General features: G+C 37.9%; 1 protein-coding gene across 1 annotated transcript in view; it reads left to right on the forward strand.

Annotated features, from left to right (window-relative positions):
• The window catches only part of ZNF385B (zinc finger protein 385B), a gene marked incomplete at its 5' end in the record, with an annotated part of 302,804 nt that overhangs the window by 120,542 nt on the left and 159,244 nt on the right, over window positions 1–23,018 (forward strand). The window lies entirely within an intron of this gene.

A 23,018-nucleotide genomic window follows, 5' to 3' on the forward strand; every position in this document is an offset into this window, starting at 1 on the left:
GTAATGAAAAGTAAAATCTTTCTTTCCTCTCCCCCAAACCCCTAACCTTCGTTCCTCCAAACAAACTTTGCTAATGGATTTTGTGCTTTGTTTCAGAGTAAAACAAAACAAAAATCTAAAACAAAACACACACAAACATACATACATATATATGTTTGCAGGCACACAAATGGTATTATATGATATATTCTGTACCTTAATATTTTCATTTAGTATTTTGTTGCATATATCTTATAACTTTGCCATAGAAGGACTTACATATTTATCTCATTCTTATTTAAAAGACATTTAAAAAAATTCTTAAATACAATTGAATGCATAGAAAATGTGTAATATAATATCAACAACATTTGTTTTTCTGAGTGAGTTATCCTACTTCCTAGGAATATCTTGGTATTTATTTTTTATAAACAAGTAAGTATCCTAGAATACAATCACCAGAACTGGGAAATTTAACACAGATGTATTTCTACATCTTCTCTTCAGATACGATTCAGGTTTTAGCAGTTGTCCTAATAGTTAAAGAATCTATTTTTAGTAAAGTGATCTATTTCAAAATCTTTCATTTCATTTAAATACCATGTCTATGTAGTCTCCCATACTTGGAATAGTTTGCCAGTGGTTTTGTTGTTTTGTTTTGTTTTGTTTAATTTTCATGATCTTGACTCTTGAAAATTATAGACCAATTTGGATTTTTTAAATGTTTCATCTAATTTTAGGTTACGAATTTCGGACAGGAATAATATGGAATCAATGCTCTGTTCCTCTGATTGAATTCTGCCAGGTCTCAGGTGATGTTAATTTCTCCTATTAGTGATGATGTTCACTTTAATTTCTTTGTAATATTGATGTTGTCCCAGCTTTTCTACCACAGAGTTACTCTTTTCCTTCCCTTTTACAACTAGTAAGCATCTTGTAGGGAGGTACTTTGAAACCATAAAAATATCACATTCCTCATCAGATTCTCCATTTGTTTGTTTCTATCCATATACATCATGGTTCCCATTTTATTTATTCAGTTATAATCCTTTATCATCATCATTTATTTTGATGTGTAGAGTGTCCCAGATTAGGCTGCAAGGGCTCTTTCAAGCTGGATCCTGTGTCCTTATGACTCAGGAGATCCACAATTTTTTGATACCTCCTTGCTCTGTGGCATAGTAAGATATTTCAGGTTTATCTTGTACTTCCCTTACTGCAGTCCTGATTTCAGCCTTTTCTCCTGGAGTCCCAGTTTCTTCGGTGGATGATATTTAGAAACCAAGATCTGGGTGATAGATGTGCTCACTGCCTTTGGGGATATTGTTGGTATCAAGTCCTCAAGTGGACAGAGCATACATATGGTGGTACATGCACACACAGACAAATGTATACATATGTACATTCAAATATATTTTTGTATCTCCCTTTCACTATTTTTAACTCACTTCTCCACAGTGAGAAACTGGTTGTCAAGATTTTTTTTTTAAGATTTACTTATTTATTTGAGAGAGAGAGGGGAGCAGGAAAGAGAGTCTCAAACAGACTCCATGCTGAGCTCAGAGCCCCACTCAGGCTCGATCTCATGACCCTAAGACCACCACCCAAGCCAAAACCGAGTGGGACGCTCAACCAACTGCGCCACCCAGACTCTCCAATTATTTTTTAATATATCTACTTGGTTTATCTGTTCCTTTGTGACAAATCTCCCATTGCCACTATCATTTTTTCCCCATACACATGCTTTCTTTACCCTACCTAGGCTGTGATACACCACAGGACTGCCAGCAACCTCACCCACAGTCAGCCCCTCCATGTGGAAGTACTCTACATCCCACCCATTTCCCAAGAGCCCATTTGCAGGATGAGCCCTATGCCTCAGTGTGGAAGCCCTCCTTACCCTCCTCAGGCTGCCACACTAGGCTCTGGACTGTTCCAATGTAGGGATACCTTTGTTACCCTCCTGGAGCTCTGATTCCCCATACTGGATAGTCCTCTGCCAGTCCTTACCTGTTCTGTTCTGACATCCTCTTCTGAATCACCAAGTTTCCTCCTCATCACTCATGCAGACTATACCTTGTTCTACCTGAATTACTTAGAAAAAAAAAATTATTCAGGAAGATGAAGAGTGAATTTTTAAAAAATCTTTATCTGTCAGTATTTTAATTTGAATAACTATAGAGCAAAAATAAAACTATGATCACTAATGGTTCTAATTAAGAGCATAGCTTAGACCATTTCTCTTTCCTGAGTCTCTCTCGGCCTCACCTCCCTGCCCACCCCCAGCACCCCCACACACAGCAGCGGTGATTACCGATGCTGTTAGCTCTTGGTTTAGCTCTTTAATGTAGGTAGTCCTTAACTAATGAGATTTATATGAATACTCGGTAGACCTAAACATCCTATTCTGGTTTCCTCCATCCCTGGGATCATCTCAGTAATATACCTACCTTTTTCTGTGTCTGGTATAGCTGCTATTGAAGGAAACCTTACTTCAATACCACAATCACTAAAGCAGGAGATTATGGCTCTGTGATCACCTTTTTGCTAATTTGGACCTCAGTGATCTTGAAGTCTTAAGACTTAGCTACATGGTATGCAGACCAGGGAGCCAGGGGGCTCTAGACAGCTCTGAGTAGCTCCAGGCTGGGAGCCTCACATTGGACATGGCTTGAATTGGCTTTAAGATTAAAAGAGCTTTAGGGACCTGGATAGACATTTCTTCAAAGAAGTTATACCAAGCCAACAGGTACATGAACAGATTCTCAACATGACTACTCATTAGGGAAATATAAATTAAAACCACAGTGAGATGTCCCCCCACACGTGTTAAAATGGCCATATCAAAAAGACAAGAGATATATGCTGACACAGATGAGGAGAAAAGTGAACCCTTGTACATTGTTGCTGGGATTGTAAATTGGTGCACCCACAACGGAAAACAGTATGGAAGAGCCTCAAAAAATTAAAAATAGAACTACCATATGATCCAGCAACTTCACTTTTAATACATCCAAAGGAAATAATACATACTCCAAAAGATGTCTGCACCCTATCCCCATGTTTATAGCAACATCATTTACAGCAGCCAAAGGGTAGAAACAACCTAAGAGGTCAAAAGGTACAAAACTTCAGTTATAATGATAGAACCAGGGCTGTAATGTATGACATGACGACCAGAGCTAACATTGCTACATGATGTACAGGAAAGTTAGGAGAGTAAATCGTATGAGTTCTCATCACAAGGAGAAATTTTTCTTTTTTTCTTTTCTTTCTTTTTCTTTTTTTGTATCTCTATTTTGTATCTATATCTGTATATCTATTTTTGTATCTATATAAGGAGAAACTTTTCCTTTTTTCTTTCCTTTTTTTTTTTTTGTATCTATATAAGAAGTGAGATGTTAGTTGAACCTACTGTGGTAATCATTGCACAATATATGTAAATCAAGCCATCATGCTGTACCGTTTAAACTTATTCAGTGATGTATGTCAACTGTCTCTCAGTGAAACTGGGGAAAAAATAAGGTAACAGCATCTACAAATGGTAATATACTTGAGGGTTCTTTAAAATAAATGCATTTTGTTGAGAAAAATATACATAAAGTCACCTGGGACGAAACCAATAAATGCAGATTCTAAGAACCGAGAAAACAGAAAGATGTTTCACACATGCACACAGAAAGAAGGGAAAGAAAAGAAAAGTCCTTTGGGGCTCAGGGAACTTGAGGGTTTGAGACTATTAGAGGGACAACTTCAGCCATGGTGCAGTGTCCTGGGCTCTTTTGTGCTAACTGGGAAACGTGGGCAGTTTTTTCTGGGGGCTGTTCTGGACGATAATAGAAATTCACAGCTGCTTGGTGTTCTATTCACGTATAGATAAAATGTAACATGGGAATTTGAACTTCTGGGTGCAAGGATGAGTTTGTGTCAGCCTGACCTGGAGAATGGGCAGTCTGTTTCTGTCTGAAAGTCAAAGTTATGACATCTTATACTGGCAACTGAAAAAAAAAAATGTTTGTATGAAATTTTAATCCCTTAAAGTTTTCTGCTTCTTGATTACAACTTTGCTTCTTATCTATGGTTATATGTTAAAATAGTATATTCATTCGTGTAACCCCTCTTTGAAATCTTCTCCCCAAAGGAAGACATTCCTGGCCATTCTAAAATAAATAAACAAATAAATAAATAAGTCTTTAAAAACCATGATAATAAATTAACTCAATAGCATTTGCCTCCTAACCATGCTACTGTAATCTGTTTAAGTGTGGCACCTGGACGAGAAGCATATTTTGTAATGTATTCACTTCACAAATTGGAGATTGTGATTTTCTTTTGGCCCAGTAGCATATATCTCATTATACTTACAGTGCCAAGCCCATAAGTTCCAGGGTCTTCGGGTGTCACAGGGAGCAAGTCAAGGAGGTTTATTACTGGGTCCTCGGCTGAGGACTCAGACCATAAGCCATTTATTTATCCTTCCATTTCTTCAGTGAGTATTTACTGAGCACTTCTTGTGTTCAACACACAGAGTGTGTACCAGATCACAGACTTGAATTATAACATCAGGTTTACATGTTTAAAGGATCACTCTAGGGGCACCTGGGTGGCTCAGTGGGTTAAGCCTTTGCCTTTGGCTTAGGTCATGGTCTCAGGGTTCTGGGATAGAGCCCTCCATTGGGCTCTCTGCTCAGCTGGGAGCCTGCTTTCCTCTCTCTCTCTCTCAGTCTCTCTCTCTTCCTCTCTTCCTGCCTCTCTGCCTACTTGTGATCTCTGTCAAATAAATAAATAAAATCTTAAAAAAATAAATAAAATAGAGATCACTCTAGTAGCATTGTGGAAGATGGAATATGGTGGGGCGGGGGGCAAAGGCAGGGGAGCAGGACAGAAAACTTGCAGTGTTCAGGGGCAAGCGGCTGAGGTGAGGTGCAGGCAATGGGACAGAGCAGATGGAATAGATTAGACCTAACATGATTTGTAAACCCCAAGGGTTAGGATTCCCTTTAATGATCAGATGAAACCTATGGTTCCCTCTACAGAGAGAAAAGGCACATGGGTGAGCATGTCTATAAGTATAGTTTCACAAGGCCTTCTCGGTCTCCTTTAGGAAAGAGGGGCACAGGCCTGATCCTAGAGGTCTTCAGGGACACCTGTCCATGAGCCCTGAGCTATTAGACTTCAAGAAGGGACAGCACATGTCAAGCTGGGCTGATGAGGAGGCTCTGTAGAACCTGAGCTAGGACTTACATGAAGGAGGAGGGTTTCAACAGGTTGGGGTGGGGAAGCCTCTTCAGATGGCATAAGCAGTTCCCAGGCTTTTGGCACTGCGTGGATCTTCATGAATTGTTTGGGGAGCCATAAAGCTTGAGTCTCACGAGTAACAGTATACTACTCAGGGACTATCTTAAAACTCCTCCTCTTATTCAATGGTGCATGTGAAGCTGTTAGGGTTTTGCCTGATACTAGACCACAGTCAGTATTAGTTCTTGTATTATTAAGTACGTCAGAATCCAAAAAAGACTATGATATGTGTTACTGTTTCCCCAGATGGATAGAGGGTTTTTTGATAGTGAAGGCTTTCCTCTATCAGCAGTCCAAGAATTAGGAATGAAAACCAGGTAAGAAAGAGCCCTGAAAATTTTAACATTTCCCAGCCATGCTGTCAGAGTTTCTCCTTTGTAAGATTGGGTGTCATGACACATGTCTCCTAAAAGTGACCAAAGTTGTCCAGCTGCTGTGCTGAGCCACAGTGAAGTCAGATGGTTTTCTCATTTGCTTTGTAAATCTAATGACATGGTAAAGTGGCATGCGGCCATACGTATTTTAACGTTTTTCACCAACTTCTCTACCATTAAAACTCTGACACCTCATTCCCTAACAGGAATTACACACAAGGATCACACAAACTCCAGTGAAGCCATCCCCTTGCCAATAAATAATAATGAGAAATTATAGTTCATTCTTTACAGTTTTTAAATAGTTCATAACAAACTTTAAAAAAATCATGCGGTTCATGTAAAATGTAACAGAATATACAAAAATGGGACTTTAAGTCAGGAAGTTTGGACAGTGAGATCCTATGTTACCATTTCAAACACACTTTGATAGGAAAGATGTTAAAAGGGATGATTTTTAGGAAAATAGGGGGAGGTATAGGGTGTGATGAAGTCCAGGAATCGCGAGCAGATTTGTTTGATCACATGATGGGGTTAGACTTTCTTCATGTTTTATTTTAGTCTCCTGTCCCAATCCTATCACCCATAATCCAAGAAATGTTAGGAATATAAAGTTGCCAAATTATCTTTGGAGATTTTGACATCTTGATTTGAATTTTCACAATGAGAGTGAATCTTTGATCAAATTGTTTAGAATAGAAAATTCTCTGTAAGTGAGTTCGTTTTTTTTGTTTTGTTTTGTTTTTTTAAGATTTTCTTTATTTGACAGACAGAGATCACAAGTAGGCAGAGAGGCAGGCAGAGAGAGGAGGAAGCAGGCTCCCTGCTGACAGAGAGCCCGACTCAGGGCTTGAATCCAGGACCCTGGGATCATGACCTGAGCCAAAGGCAGAGGCTTTAACCCACTGAGCTACCCAGGTGCCCCTGAAAGTGAGTTTAAAAAGACTTGTGACTTACAGGACATAGGATAAAAGACAGTTTTCCTGTTACATCTATTTTTGGTAAATATTGGCCTTGATAACATAGAATGAGGGCTGGCTTCACACAGTGGCTACATGTATGCATTGTGTGGTCCGACTCTGATCTATGTGATCTTGGAATGATTTGACCTCACTGGTAGGATTGTCCTGAGATTTAAATGAGAGAATGGGGTATAGATAGGTATTGGCCCAAGACCTAGAGGGAGCAGTCACTCAGTAAAAGTTAACATCTAATCAGTACCTTCATCAAACGCTGATGGCACTAACAAATGGAACTTTGTGGTATTTAGGACAGTGATGATAGAATGGATTATATCTGCTTTCCTATAGTTAGAAGCAGGACTGGAGGCAAACTTCAGGATTTGAGCTTTCATATAATTTTCACAACACTAGCAGCTCCAAATGTACCTGAGCTTAAGTGTCATCAAGGGAAAAATATTGGGGGGTTTGTTTTACCTCTAAGTATAGAATCTAATAAAAGAGTCAGATTAAGTAAGTGTCTTAAAAACAGTGCTCAGGATTTTAAATGTTCTACTTATAAATATGGCTATTATTGAGTATCTTCTGTGAACTAACATTGTGCTATGAGATTTTTTATTTTTAACATAGAGTAAAATGGACTTTTTTTGTTCTAGAAATTTTAATATATATGTAGATTTATGTAAGTACAATCACAATCATAGTTCAGTTTCATCACTCTAAAAATCTCTTTTGTGCTGAACCCTTCTAGTCTCACCCTCTGTGTGTCCCTAACCCTTGGTGACCAGTGAGCTGTTCTCCATCGCTGTAGTTTGCCTTCTCCAGACTTTTATATGAGTAGAATCATATAGTACCTAGCTTTTTGAAATTGGCCTCTTTCACTCTCTCAGTGCATAAGGTCTTTGAGATTTATTCTTGTCATCCCATGCATAAATAATTCATTCCTTTTTCGTGCTGTGTGGTATTCCATTTGGTAACCATTTGAATTTGGTAAGTGGTAATTTTTCAAATATTAGTAGCCATGTTGGAGTCTGAAACCATACCAGTGAGCTTTTCATACTGTGTTATAAGAAATGCATGATCTCTCTATACTTTGAATGGATCTTTTTTTTTTTAAAGATTTTATTTATTTATTTGACAGAAAGAGATCACAAGTAGACAGAGAGGCAGGCAGAGAGAGAGGAAGGGAAGCAGGCTCCATGCTGAGCAGAGAGCCCGATGCGGGGCTCGATCCCAAGACCCTGATATCATGACCTGAGCCGAAGGCAGAGACGTAACCCACTGAGCCACCCAGGCGACCCACTTTGAATGGATCTTATAACTACTCATGATTCTGTAAGATCCTACATTAGTCACTTGAAAAATATTGGTTTGCTGATATAAGCAAATCTTTCAAATACTGATACATTTCCTTATAAAATATCCAAAATCACATTTATTAATGTTAATATCAATCTCATCAGACAAGTCTTGCAAAGCTGGCAAGCTCACAGTGGTGAATATTAGTTTTCCAGAATATTAATTTTTACCTGAAATTTTGAATTTTATTATTGACCAAAAAAATTTGTCAATTTCCTTTTGACAATTCACTTCTGCTTTTTTTTGTTAAGTCTGCCAAATTGTCAAGTCTGAAACTATAGTTTGTCTGCCAGTCACTCTCTTAAATAAAAATGGTGTTCCATGGAAAAAAGTGGCTATTTCAATTCACAGCTTAATCACACAGAGGTTGTGTTGTGTTTTGTTTTGTTTTTTGAGACAGTCATGATACTATTGTATACAGAAAATATGCTTTATGTGTACTTTGAATATTGTCACAGAGAATATTCAAAAGATGTTTATGGAAGGGTTGACTTCATGAAATTAAACACTTTTACTGCTTTTTAAAAGACAGTCTTAAGATTAAAAAATTTTTGAACTGTGCATCATAGTGGTGAAGACAAGAACTGCTGGTGTAGTGTGGTGCCAATGCCTTTACTCCTCTAAGCCATCGGCAGATTTATCCACTATTGTTCTTGCACCATCAGTGCAAAGGTCAACGAGGTGAAAAAAGCACACACAAAAATGTTTGAGGATTATGAAAATAGTTTTGACTTCATAGACCCCCTGAGGGATATCTCCTGACCCTGAGGGGTCTCCAGACCACACTCGGAGAACTGCCTGATAGATTGTGATGCATATTGATTCAAAGATGAATAAGATCATTATGGAATACAGGTCCAATGAGAAGGGAGGAAAAGTGAAGGATTGGGATGTTAAGGCATGAGAAGATAGAGGTGAAGGGGAGGAACATCACTGACCCTTAGGAGTGAGGATGTGTCTTACGCCCTAAAGATCTTCAAAACAGAATCCCACTTACTCTCTTACAACATTTACTATTACAAATGGCTGAAGGTAGAAAACCAGATCAAATAATTTCTTGATGTTCCTCTAAGTTCTAATACTATGATTTTGTAGTCCCAAAGGATTTGCGGCTTATAATATCTCTAAGTATCATTGTCTTTGTTTCAAACATTTTTTTCAGACTGGTTTTCAGTATCTCTGAAAACACACTTTCATTCTAAATCAGTCTTCAGTTTTATGTGGTTTCATAGAGCCGTGCAAGATGCTGTTTTCAGTAACTTGTAGGTTGGAATCAACTCAGATTCTTTGTCAGAGCTGCTAAGGGAGCTACATGCAGCTCACACACATGGCAAGGATGAATGAGGACAGGTAGTCATTGATGGCTTAGGCCTTCTTCCCACCTACATGGAAAGCATCTCAGGACCTGAGAGCCTCTGATCACTGTTCTAGACTGTGGCTTCTGAAATGGAAGGGCTTGACCTTCCTTTGGCTCACCAACTGTGAGGGTTGGACAAGCTTTGCCCTGGTTGGTAATATTTCTCTATAAGGATAAGCAGGTTATAAATTGATTTTTGACTCCTCTCAACCTTTATATCTGAGGATTATATTATAGAATTAAAAGTATCAGAAATAAATTCTGAATGTTTAGAAACCATGGGAGTTCAATTGTGCTGTATGTATGTGTAACATAATACCTTTAGGGGATAAAATCTAAATTATAGTTATACGATGATAATTTCCAAGAGTCCATTTCTACTTTAAGAAAAGACATTTTGTCCCTCAAAGTTCTAAACTATGTTACATTTGCAAATAAAGTTTATCTTTCGTTTAAAAAAAAATAACTCCTGGAAATCAAGGTCTCAGGAATGGAACTTAAATATTTAGAGAATTATGTTCTCTTCTAGTTGTTTTTCCTCTAGAGAATATAACTAACTCATGGGGAAGATTGAAGAAGGGCAATTAGAAGTGAATGAGGTGAGAGGCACCTGGACGTTTCAGTTGGTTGAGCGACTGACTCTTGATTTTGGCTCAGGTCATGATCTCAGGATCACGGGGTCGAGCCCTGCCTCCAGCTCCCCACACAGCAGGGAATCTGTCTAGGATTCTCTCCCTCCTCCTCCTCCCCTTTTGCCTCTCCCTTCACTCTCTCTCTCTCTCTCTCTTTCTCTCAAATAAATAAATCTTTAAAAAAGAAGTAAGTGAGGTGATATTGAAGTGGCAATAGCAAGGCCCATTTAAAAAGATTAGGACGTCATTTCTTCAAGCTGGAAACCCAAAGGAATATGATTGAAAACTATAAAATGTTTTAGCATATGTATAGTACTGAACATACTTGTTCATCAGATCCCTGAGAAGGATCACAAAGGAAATCTTTGGAGATCTAAAGAGGCAGATAATATATAATAAGGAAAAAGAATCACTTTCCCAAGCAGTAGCCACATTATAAAAATCATTGTAATAGTAGGTGGTTGAGATCTCTTAAAAAAAAAAAAATCAAAGAGGATTTAAGAAAATTCATGTTTAGTAAAGCTGTAATAAAAATATAATGATAAGGGGCGCCTGGGTGGCTCAGTCGTTAAGCATTTGCTTTCTGCTCAGGTCGGATCCAGCCCCGCATCCGGTTCCCTGCTCAGCGGGGAAGCCTGCTTCTCCCTCTCCCACTCCCTCTGCTTGTATTCCCTCTATGGCTATCTCTCTCTCTGTCAAATAAATAAATAAAATATTTTAAAAAATATATATATAATAGCAAGGTTTCCTTTAACTTCTATCTTTTGATGGGTAAAGTGCATTCATAACTTTTAAACTAGAAATTAGAGAACTTTGAACTAGATAATCTATGAGTTTGACCTAAGGTCATGGCTATCATATCACTGTGTTCAAAAAAAATAAAAATAAAAATTTAAATTCAAATCAAGCTAACATTATTTTATATTTTTTCCTCTTTCTGTTTTTCATAGTTTACAAATTATAACACTAAATAGAACCTCGTGAGTTCACTCGGTCTGTTCCACTGCTCACCTGGAGCTGTTTCAGAGACGTGGTTGTCTACTCTGCCATCCATCATCTCCTTAGCAATATATTCTCCCGCTTAGCGATTTGCTGATCTTTATTTTCAAACTGAACCTAAATATCTCTCATTGTAATATCCCCCAACTTTTTATTCTGATCAATCTCAAACCATTATCAAACTGCAAAAATAGTACAAGAAACATCCATATACCCCCTCACCTAACTTTGCTAAATATTAACTTTTCCCTCCAAGTATTAAGTCTCTTAAGTATACAGAATATGGATTTATGTTTCCTATATTTATGCTCATACATTAATATCACTAATATGCATCTATGTATATATATTCTCATGCCAAACCATTTGAGAATTATTATGGACATCAAGACTCTTCATCTCTAAATGCTTCAGCATGGATATTCTAAAAACCAGAACGTTCTCTGCAAAATATCCGGGAGTACTGACAGAGGAATCTTGATAGAGTAGTATTAAGTGACAGTCTACTTGTATTTCCCTGGTTGTCCCAATAACATTATTTTTATCATTTCCTTCTTTTTTCACTAGAGGATCCAATCCAGGATTATATGTTGTGTTATTCATCCTATTTTTTTAGTTTCCTGTAAATTAAACAGGTCTCCAGCTTTTTTTTTTATGGTGCTGCTGTTCTATATAATGTTGGTATTACTGGAAGGGCTGGTCTAGTTGTGCAGAATATCCTCCATTTGGATGTTTTTCATTGTTTCCTCATGATTAGATTTATATTAAGCATTTTTGGCAGGATATCTACAAGGTAATGCTGTGTCCTCAGGAGACATAGAATGTCAGTGTGTATCCATTACTGGTGATGTTAGGGTAAAAGGAATAACTGCATGATTTTTCCATTGTCAAGCAACTTCCCCCCTTTTTAACTCAAATATAATCTGTACAGTGATACTTTGAGATTGTATGAATTGCCAGTTCCCCACTTTTTTTTTTTTTAAAGATTTTATTCGTTTATTTGACAGACAGATTGCAAGCAGGCGGAGAGGCAGGCAGAGAGAGAGAGAGGGAAGCAGGCTCCCTGCTGAGCAGAGAGCCTGATGCGGGGCTCGATCCCAGGACACTGGGATCATGACCTGAGCCGAAGGCAGAGGCTTTAACCCACTGAGCCACCCAGGAGCCCCCTCACTTTTTTTTTAACCTAGTGGTTTTAGTACCCATTGATGACTGTTACCTGCTCTTGTTATTGCTATGCATGTGTAAATTCTGGTTTTCCATTTTATCATTACTTTTAAATTTATTTGATTTGCTTTGCTCTTTCTTCTTCCTCTCCCCTTAAGAAAAGATATTTTTAGAGTCACTATGTTCTTATGAATATACTTTTTCAATTCATTATTAGTATAATCTACTTTTTTCATTACCCATCACTGTTCGCATTGTACCAAATTTTACCAGTGGGGGCCCTTCTGAGCTGGTGTCTGTTCCTTTTTGATGTGTCCCCATCAGTTTGAGCACAGTCTCTATGGCACAACTAGATACTTCAGGGTTAACTTAGACTTTCCTGTTCAGAGAAGCCTCTGGACATTGCTTTTGGAATCAGGCCTAGTTCTAAAACTTGGACCTGGACACGAGGTTTGCTCATTGCTATTGGAGCGTCATTGGTTCTAGGCCCTTTCAAAGGATACTAGCGCAAACACACACGTACACATACATACACCCATATGTGTAGAGCACTGTTGTAGCTCTATGGTATAGTACTGCTATGCTACTACCATCAACTTTATTCTAACACCTCAGGGTCCTTCCTTCCCTACCCCTGTTCCATACTTCCATTTCCCTTCTCCCAAAGCTTGTACCCACAGTGGCAATATATTTACTTATTTCCTCAGTCCTGCAGCACACAGAAAATAGTTTTATATCTGCTACACCAATACTGTGACCAACAGCAAACTTAGAGTGTCAAATTAAAGATTTCCTACAATTCTTTTTTTTTTTTTAATAGTGGACACACTATGTTACATTAGTTTCTCCTACAATTCTTTTTGTCCTCAGAATATATGTCTCTCTAGATATAGTCAGATGGTCAGAATATTTTTAAAACAGCTTATATGTGAATTAATTCTCTTTTTATTCTTAACAGCTTCATATAGGTTTACATTTACTTGGCTTGTAATATCGATTTAAGAATTTATTTTCCGGTATTGTTGAATTAATCTACTTTTGAATATGTAAGAAGTGCTGTTTTAAAATGCTAAGAAAACTAAACATTAAAAAACTGTATGCAAAATTTGGTGCTGAAGTCATCATCATATGGAAGATCTGTTTAGAAACTAAGAGAGGGAAAGCATAAATGTTTTTCTTTCTTGTACTAATAATTTACATTTTTATTACTGTTCCAAGTTCAGGATCAAGAGAAGTTTTTGCAAGGATACCAGTGCTGCATGGCGGTATAGAGCAGACCTTAACAAATTATCTCTGGAATTGGATTGCCTGAGGGCAAACCCTGGTCCCTACCCCACCCCACACTTAACTGATTACAACCAGGTCAAGCTCACTATGCTTTTGCTGTCTTGTCCTCTTCATTTGCGAAATGAGGTTACTGTGAAGTTTAGTAGAAAGCACTTAGTTCAGGGCCTGATGAGTAGCAAGTGCAAAGTAAGTATTACCTGTGATTTTTGGAGGCACTGGTAGTGATGCTGAGGTTAAATTTGAAACAGTAATCCAGATATCCAGAGTTCCTAACACTAACTTTAACGGCTTATTTTCTTGGTGACTGGATTTTTTTGGTGGGTTTTGTTGGGGGTTTTTTTGTAATTTTTTCTTTCTCTCAGTACTTTCGAGACACAAGGCAAAGTTATGGCTTAGCTAAAAGTTCTGGCATTGAGAATGACCTTGTCCTTGTTTTGAAGCATCTGAAAAATAAAAATAAAAATTCCTCCTGTGAAACATGGGTCAGTTGCTGCTGTTGGTGCCGGGGCAGGCTGTCTGTTGGGATGCCGAGCATTACAGCCGCTGTAACCACCAAAGCATCTGTCAGAGATCTCGGGGCTGAAAACTAGGTAGGAAAGTCTGTATTATATCTAATAATAACTTTGAAAATTTTCCTGAAATGCTTGCTGGCAACTCCCAGGCTTGACAGGCACAGCATACTATAACTTTATAAGCAAGTATGTTGTTGCTACTCTTGCTGGTGAGTGCTGTGGCACGAGCCAAAATAATAGCTAGAAATCATTTGCTATGACTTCTTTATGTTTTTACTTGCAGTACTCGTGGGTTACTGCCACGAGTAGCTAGATATATTTATATAGATGTCCTATATTTTTAATCTACAAACAGCTTCTTACAAACTATAGGTTCATATAAACTATTGATTCTATGAATGTAGAGTTCCGATCAGAGAAAAATGATACCTGACATTATTACTCTTTCATTGCACATGGGGGCTGCTTTCAAGATGCAAAATTATGATGTGTTTGCGTTCACTTGGAGGGTTTGTGAATATGTGATGAACGTGAAAAGCACTGACTTCTGTCTGTGTGCACGAGGGTCCCCGGAGAATGGGACCGAAGAGTCAAAGGATGCCCCATAAATGTTCAAGGAACTGGGAAGAGGTTGCAGACAGAAAGAGTCAAATGTTTGGATTAACCATTGGGAAAGAAAAGACTGAGTGGTGAGACGATGATTCTCTCAAGATAGGGCATTACTGTGAAGTTTGCATTTCAGGGTCCCTCACTTGTATGGGCCCTTCTAAGGCCCTGGGAGGAGCCTGAACTGTGTGTCCAGGTGTTTGTAATATCTGCTAAGTTAGATATTTTAACCACAATTGGTTGGAACCTCTGTTTCCTTCCACTAAAACTTCCCCTCCATCTCTCTTTTCCTCATGTTGAGTGGAATTAGAAGTAGCTGAATGCATGGAAAACAAAGGGTTGGAGATATATTTACTTTGAGTATAGCTGGCTCTGTGTAGGGTCTGCAGTTGCTTCTGTGCATAATTAAGTTACTGCCTGCTATCCCCGCAAAAGAATGGCTTCTAGGTCCTTTCACACATACTTGGCCGATTCACCCAGCGGGGCCGAAGCTATGTTGGGTTATTAATGTGTTCTGCAGGACAGCCATGAAAGTATGTAGGCAGCGGAGGAGAAATAATGATTGAAATGTACAGAACCAAAAGCTAATCTCTGTAAAATTTCCTTCCATCACCAGACATTTAAACTTGTAACTGGATGATTGAGTTCTAATTGATCCTTAGTCACAATGTAAGTTCTCTCCTATCAAAGCTATACTAGAAAACATAATTGGTGTGTACGATTATAAATAGTCATACATTTTTCCCTCTTTTGAGGGGAATTGCTTAAGATAGGATTTATCAAAATTTCTGAGTAAGGTACAAAGCATAGTAGTGCTACAGATGAGAGAGTACCTGTTAAGTCACATGCTTTTATGCATTTCTGACTATCAAAAATAAGAAGAAAATCTGGCCAGCCACACGAAAGGGAGGATGATATCATCTTTCCAATTCCTCCATAGAATAATATCACAAAATCATTATCATATGAAAAGGTGACCAATGAGTACACAACCAAAAAATGTAGGAATAATTGAATAAAAACATTATTTTTCATATTTTGCAATTTTTTTAGCCTTTTTACACTTGTAATTTGCATTGGTATTTTTTATCAACTAAATAAATGTTCACTTTCTTGTTTAGTGTTATATTTGTAATTTCATATTCGTTTTCTAAAAGAGAGCCCCTCCCAATTGTTTAGATTTCAGGTCCCACAAAACCTGGATCTGCCCCCATTCTCTCCTAACATATAATGTGTGTGTAGTCTTGTAGACAGTCACTCATTCATATGCTTGAGGCAATCAGTAATGAGTTAGGATATGGTAAAGATTATATTGTATGCATTTAACCTGACAGATCCTGTCATAAGACAGCAGTTTTTGCTCGAAGATATAGAAGTTCAGATGCTGGCTGTAGGACGTGATACTTCATCTGTAGTCTGTGAGTCCTGAGAGTGTTCTGGTTGAGAATCTCTCATGACTCGAGACAGAATCAGTTTAAATAGTGCACAGAACAATTTCCCACTACAAGCAATCAGGCTCCTCGGAAAAAATGTCTGTTTCTAAGATGGGGGCAGGAAATGTACAAGAGCTTGGAATACACCAGAAAGTAAGGAGGCTATCAAAAACTACTGGAGTCATGTCAGAAAGACACAGGAACCCATTTGAAGGAATAAAAAGAAACTGCAATTTATTGAAGTACATCAAATATGTTAAAACCTGTGAGTACATAATACCAAAAAGTAAAACCCAAAAACTTCCTTTTTCCTAGGATATGAGGGCATAAACTCATTCTAAAAATGGGTTGATAAAGGGAAAGTAACAAAAGATATATCCTCCCTTTTCTGACAAACTGTAATTCAGGTTAATCAAAGAGTTGGTAAGAAAAACGTCTGCTTTGTAAAAAAAAAAAAAAAAATTCAAGCCAGTAATTGCAGAAGGATTGACAAAACTAAGCCATCATTATTTTTGCAACTTCTTTTGAAGTAATCTAAGAAATGATCATCAATGGCTGCCCAGACCATTTGTTGAGGAATCTCTAGGAGAGATGAGTTAAGGTAGGAACATCAACACCCATTAATTCCAAAAAAAAAAAAAAAAAAGGGGGAGCGAGAGAGAGCAAGACAATACGCAGCAGGTACACAATTCTGTCTATAAAATATACTTGCCAAAGAGTAGAACATAAATTTGTTCAAACCCTTATGTTTAACTATATAAATTAGTTATAGAAAGAAAGGAAAAGGAACATGTTATCTGGTACCATGGAATCCAGGCAACAAAATCCAAAAGTTAAGACATTCTATAAGATAGATGACTGAATTTCTTCCACAAATAAATGATGTGAGAAAAAAAAAAGGAAGAGGAGAGATAGTAAGACCATTAAACAATTAAGCTAATGAATAGATTAAGATCAATTAATGTTTAAGAGACATTTTGTCCAAGCGTAATATGTGGACTTTGGTTCTTGATTTGAGCAAAGCAGCCTTTGTAAAAGGCTTTGAGGCAATCAAGGAAAACTGAATATATAATGTTAAGGAATCACTGATAATTTTAAAGTGTAATAACGGTGGTGTTGTAATGTTTTAAAGTGAGCTTAGTGTCTATTAGGAATAACAAATAAAATGATAAAATATCTGAGATTTGTTTAAAATATTCTGGCTGGGGGAAAAATGTGGCTAGGGAGAAAAAATTGGGGAGTATAAATGAAATAAGGTTGGCTATATTTTGATAATGAGTAAGTCTGGATAATGAAGACATGGAGATTTATTATATTATTGTAACTACTGAAGATTTTCTTAACAGGTAGGCAGAAAGCATGTAGAAAATAAAAGCAGGAAGTACATACTGAGAGATAGTATGTCTATATCCTCACTATTATTTGTTTTTGAAAATGAAATAAATTCACTAATAGAAATATCCAATCATGACATTTGTAAGATATTGAATATGAATGTAGGGGTACCTGGGTCGCTCAGTCAGTTAAGCATCTGACTTTTTTTTGCTTTTGGCTCAGTTCATGATCTCATGGGTCCTGGGATCAAGCCCCACATTGGGCTCCACGCTTAGTAGGGAGTTTGCTTGAGGATTCTTTCCCTCCACCCCTCCCCCTACTCATGCACACTCTCCCACTCTATAATAAATAAATCTTTAAAAAAATATATGCGTGTTGTAGGTAATGGTGTGCTGGTAAATGACTATCTGAAGAAGAAAACCCTGATGTGTAGTATTTGCCAGCTGGCATGATCTAGATATTCCCACCATGGCAGATTTCAAGCTCCTGGTGTGACCTCACCAAATGTGGCGTTGGGGAGAGGTGTGCCCCCCTAGTTCTCACAAGTCCGTGTGGCCAGCCCTAGGCCGCGACGGAGAAACCTGACAGAGTGGTGTTAGTTTCCGCAGATTCTTAGTCGGACCCCAATTCTAACATGCACTCAATCCTTGATCAGCTTACTTAGTTTTTCTGAGCCTAACTTACCCCTCTGTAAAATGGAGATAGTAATTCCTTCTACATGAAGATATAAGGCTTAAATGAGATCATACATGTAATGAACCTAGTCTGGTTCTGGTCACACCGTGAGTGATCCTTCATGCTAATATCCTTTCTTCTCTCCAAGTTAAAATAGAAAAAAGAACACTGGCTTTGGGATGGTCTCAAAGTTTCAAAGGAAAGGAATGAAGCTGATCATCTTTTTAGAGGGCTTCCTGCCCAGAATTTCTATAATTACTTAAAATTACAGGTTTTAGGGGCTGTCACAAACCTGCCAGAAGCTCACCAAGCTCTAATTTGGTTGGATATTAATAGGTAGGCTGGGAAGTTAATGTGATATGATTGTGGCTAGAATAGAACCATCTGTTAAAGGTAGTGGTTTCTGTCCAATGTGATCTGGTACGGCAAATACACAGTTAGAATTAAGTGTTATCTTAGAGTTGACATTGTAAAAAAAAAAAAGAGAGAGAGAGAGAAAGAAAACCTATAACTTACTTAATATTTTCCTAGGGAATGTTAAAACTCAGCCAAGATGTCTCCGGCATGAATACGTCCTAAGGGTTATGTTGGCAAATTGGAAATGCTTCCATTCACAATTTTGATTGCTTGAGCAGTTTTTAATAATAGTAGCATTGTATTTTCCAAATTCTTTATTTTAAGTTGGATGATTAACCATGGTATCAGTTAATGAAAGAAGGGTTTTTTTCTGTTTGTTTTCTGAACAGTTTACTTTTTCTGTATAGGAATCTAAGATTAAGGTCATCACTGATTAATCAATAACGATGCAGTTTTCAGAATTACTGAATTATATGCATACGTAAAAGTAACTTTTAAGTTCATTAAAATCAAGGCTAGAGAAAATGGAAATTATAAGTCAAGCCCATATTTAGAATCTGGAGACAAGACACTAATACTAGAGGCATTTGAAATTTGATTTACGTGTGTGGGTTGATATGTTCCTACCGGGAACACAACTTGGGGATGTATTTTCTCTTCTCAGGAAGAGTTGCATGACTCAACTCTACATATTTTGGATTTCTGAGCAAATACTTAATGAGATAAGAAGCAGTATACTATATCATCCATCTGAAGTTGACCCAATCTCCTTTGATCTTTAAAAGAATAGTTTTCCTTCAGAAAATCAAAACATTTGCCCCTTGGAAATTGAACTTCCTATTTTCTTAAAGCAAGGTTATTTATTACAAACTTAATTCAAAGGGTCATAATAAGAATGCTTTAAGAAATGAAGTGGAACAAAATAAGTTAAAAATAGTGTGTCACAAATAGGATCAATAGTATTTTGTAAAACTAATGTTTTAGTTGTGTGTGTGTGTGTGTGTATATATATATATATATATACACACTATATATATATATATATATATACACACACACATACATACATTCTCAAGTATGAGGTAAAATTTATCTCCCACTGAGTCATGTTTAAAAAATTGAAAATTTAAAGTATTTTATTTTTTTAACATTTTTAAAGATTTTTATTTATTTTTTTTATTTGAGAGAGAGAATGCAGGAGAGGAGGTAGCAGGAGGGACAGAGGGAGAAGGAGAGGCAAACTCCAGAATGAGCAGGGAGTCCAACGCAGGCTCAACCCCAGGATCCCGGGAGCATGACCTGAGTCGAAGGCAGATGCTTAACTGACTGAGCCACCCAGGCATCCCTAAAGTGTTTTAAAATACACAATTAAAAAAAGTCCCTGAAGATAAAATAACTCTCCCTTTTGTGGTATATATCAAAATGATATCTAGATTAAGAAATCTCCTTGAAACCTTGTTTTGGGTAGAAGCATCCTGGATTTTGAGAGGATTTTAAGTTTTCCTAGGCCTCACAGGGGACAGCAGAGAGAGGGGAATTGTACTCTGGAGGGGACATGGTTGTGGAGATGTACCTTCTGTCTGTCTGAATTTCTGTGCTTTCTTAACTTCTTACCCATCATGTGCCTCCCACATAAAGTAGTATGTGCTTACCATTACTGTTAGTAGTAACGATACTACAGTTATTAGTCATTACTGTTAGTAGTGATCACAGCTAAAGTTTACCCTAATATACTATTTGGCCACATTTGTTCATATGTTTATGTATTTATTCATATACTATCTCCCACAAAAGATTTATTGCTGCTTATGATGTGAATAAGGAAGAAAATAATGGCTGAATTACAAATAAAAATGAAGAACCATAATATATATATAAATATACACATTTAAAAAACCTTTCATACACACATAGCATATATATACACATATGCCCTTACTCTGACATGAATAGCGTAAGGGTTATGTTTTTAAATTCGAAATGTTTCCATTCACAATTTTGATTGTTTAAGCAGTTCTTAATAATAGTAACATTGCACTTTTCAAATTCTTTGGAAATATAAAGATAAGTAAGATTAGGGGGAAAATACAAATAATCAAGCATTAAGTTCCTTCATAGTTCTTTCTTTGAGGCTCATTCTTGCATCTCAGCTCCTCAGTAGGCAAAGTAAAGGGGAATATATATCAGTTCCATAATTCTTACTATTAAGGAAGAGAGACACCCTCAGGAAAAGCAGAGATTTCCTTGTCTACATGAGAAATATGACTATAAGGCATTTCTCACATGAAGTTTCATGTGGGAGACAATCAGTATCTGAAACTCGAAAATATCCATACCATCACTCCTGAGGAAACTGTGGTAATGGATTTTATTTCTGTTCTTTCTGTTACTTCTTCTCTCCCATGAAGCCTGAAGGCTTTCTGACAAAACCCAGTGAAAATAAAACTGTAAGGAGACAGAAAATTATCATCCAGCAAGGTAATCTTTTGCCTGTTCTAAACTATTACCTAGAACATGCAGAAGAAATTGTTTAATCAGTCATCCCCCAAATATCACCTACCTCAACCAGATTTTTAACTACTCTGGATGACAGGGGGTCTAAGATTACATCCCCTGGCTGGGGCCTAGATGGATGGGCACTCAGGATTGTTGGTGGGAAACAATTCCATCTGCTTTAGAAAAAGTTATGATTAGAAGATCAGGTCAGTATTCTTTGGTGGCAATTGGCAACTTTACCAATGTTCATATCTGATGAGTCACTGCACCTCCTCGTCAAGATGGGCTGTTCTGTGAGAGATGTTTCCAAGTCTTGAATCCATAGTATCATTCCAGAGCAGATTCAAAATGTGTGGAGATAATTTTTACTGTACTTTGTTTTCTCTCTGTAGCACTGCTAATCACCAGCTTTTGTTCAGTCTAGTAGTACTGTTCTTATTTTGTCAGGCTTCATGTATGTCCGGGGTCCTGTTAGTTTTCGAACGAAAATCGACAAGCTATTTACAAGTGAACGGGAAAGACAGAGCACCTGGTGTTTGGGGCACCGAACAGAATCATTAGAATATTGGGGTATTTATGAGTTATCTACTTTGTGGAAGAAACACTTCCACAATTTGAAACTTCACAGGAAACACTATCCAGAGAAGAAGTGGGCCTCAGAATTAGTATAACAAAGGAGCATCTGGACAGTTCTGAGACGAAGCACTGTAAGAAGCCTGTGATTAAACACAGGTGATAGGATAGAGGGCGAGATATACTGAGGCCTCAGACTAGGGTGCAGCAGCGGAATGGCAAATACCTAGAAGAGAGGGGCAAAGGAAGGTATAGAGAAATGATCACATAAATTTTACTCCTAATTTACCCTGACAAATGAGAGGTGGGAGAGCAAGGAAGAGAAGATGAAAGAGAAGATCCTTGGGCTGCCTCTAGTAAACCAAAGGAGATTTCGTCTTGAGGAAAGCATAAAAACAACTGCAACTCTATTGTAAAATATGATTGCATATGAAAACCCATTTAGAATGAAATAGAAGTTGGGGGGCCTGTGTGGTAGCTGACTAAATGTCCAGCTCTTGATTTCAGCTCAGGTGGTGATCTCAGGGTTGTGGGATCGAGTTCTGGGTTGGGTTCCGTGCTCAGCATGGAGTCTGCCTCAGTTTTTCTGTCCCTTTCCCTCTGCCCCTCCCTGAACCTCCCCACCGCTGTGCATGTGTGCTCACGTGCTCTCTCTAAAATAAATAGATAAATCTTTTTTAAAAAGGGGGAAAGAAATAGAAGTTGTCTAATTTGGGGGACTGGTTAAGAAACAACTGTTTTTTGAGAAATAAACTTTCTTACTGTGTTTTGTAATCATCAGGGTTTTTAGTTGCTAGTCGCAAAACTAACTGGCTGTCTGCTGCAGAAATTTGTTGAAAAGGCTCTGGGGAGCCCAGAATCACCAAGAAGCCTGCTGAACCAGGTTTAGGACACTGGGAGAAGCTAGAAACAGAGCTTAGATTCGTGGCATGGAATCCATCACGTGATAAGAGCAGAGCAGCTGGTGCCAATAAGCTCTGGGCGTCACAGCTGGGTCCCACCACTGGACACGATGCTTGTCCTGCCTGCTCCTGGAGATTGTGCTACTGTCTCCAAATGGGCTTCTCCCCATTCCTGTCTTCTGACATCACTAGTTCAAGATTTGGAGGTGGAGGTTGCAGACGGAAGATGAGATATTTCTGACGGGCTAAGGCTGTTATATGTTCTGACTTTGTCTGTCTGGGCTGCTATAACAGAAATACCACAGGCTGGGTGGCTTATAAACAACAGAAATTTCTTTCTCACAGTTGTGGAGCCTGAAAGTCTGAGATCAAGGTGCAAGCATGTAGGGTTCTGGTGAGAAGCCTTTTCTGGGTTGCGGACTGCTATCTTCTTACTATAACCTCGCAGGGTAGAGAGCAGAGAGAGGAAGCAAGGCTCTCCTGTGACCCTTAAAAGGGCTTGATTCCATTCATGAGGATTCTACTCTCAGGAACTCATTGAATTCTAATTACTTCTCAGTGCCTTACCTGTTAATACCATCACTTTGAAGGATAGGGTTTTGGAGGTTCATAAATATTCAGTCCGTAACAGGTTCTTACAGTGAGGTGTGGACTTCTCCTCCCACCAAAACTAGAAAGATACAAATCCTCAGGGAGACATAAGGCTCAGATTCTGTGTACC

The sequence above is a fragment of the Martes martes genome, assembly GCF_963455335.1.
Source record: "Martes martes genome assembly, chromosome: 3".
In the NCBI taxonomy this organism is placed as follows: Eukaryota; Metazoa; Chordata; class Mammalia; order Carnivora; family Mustelidae; genus Martes; species Martes martes.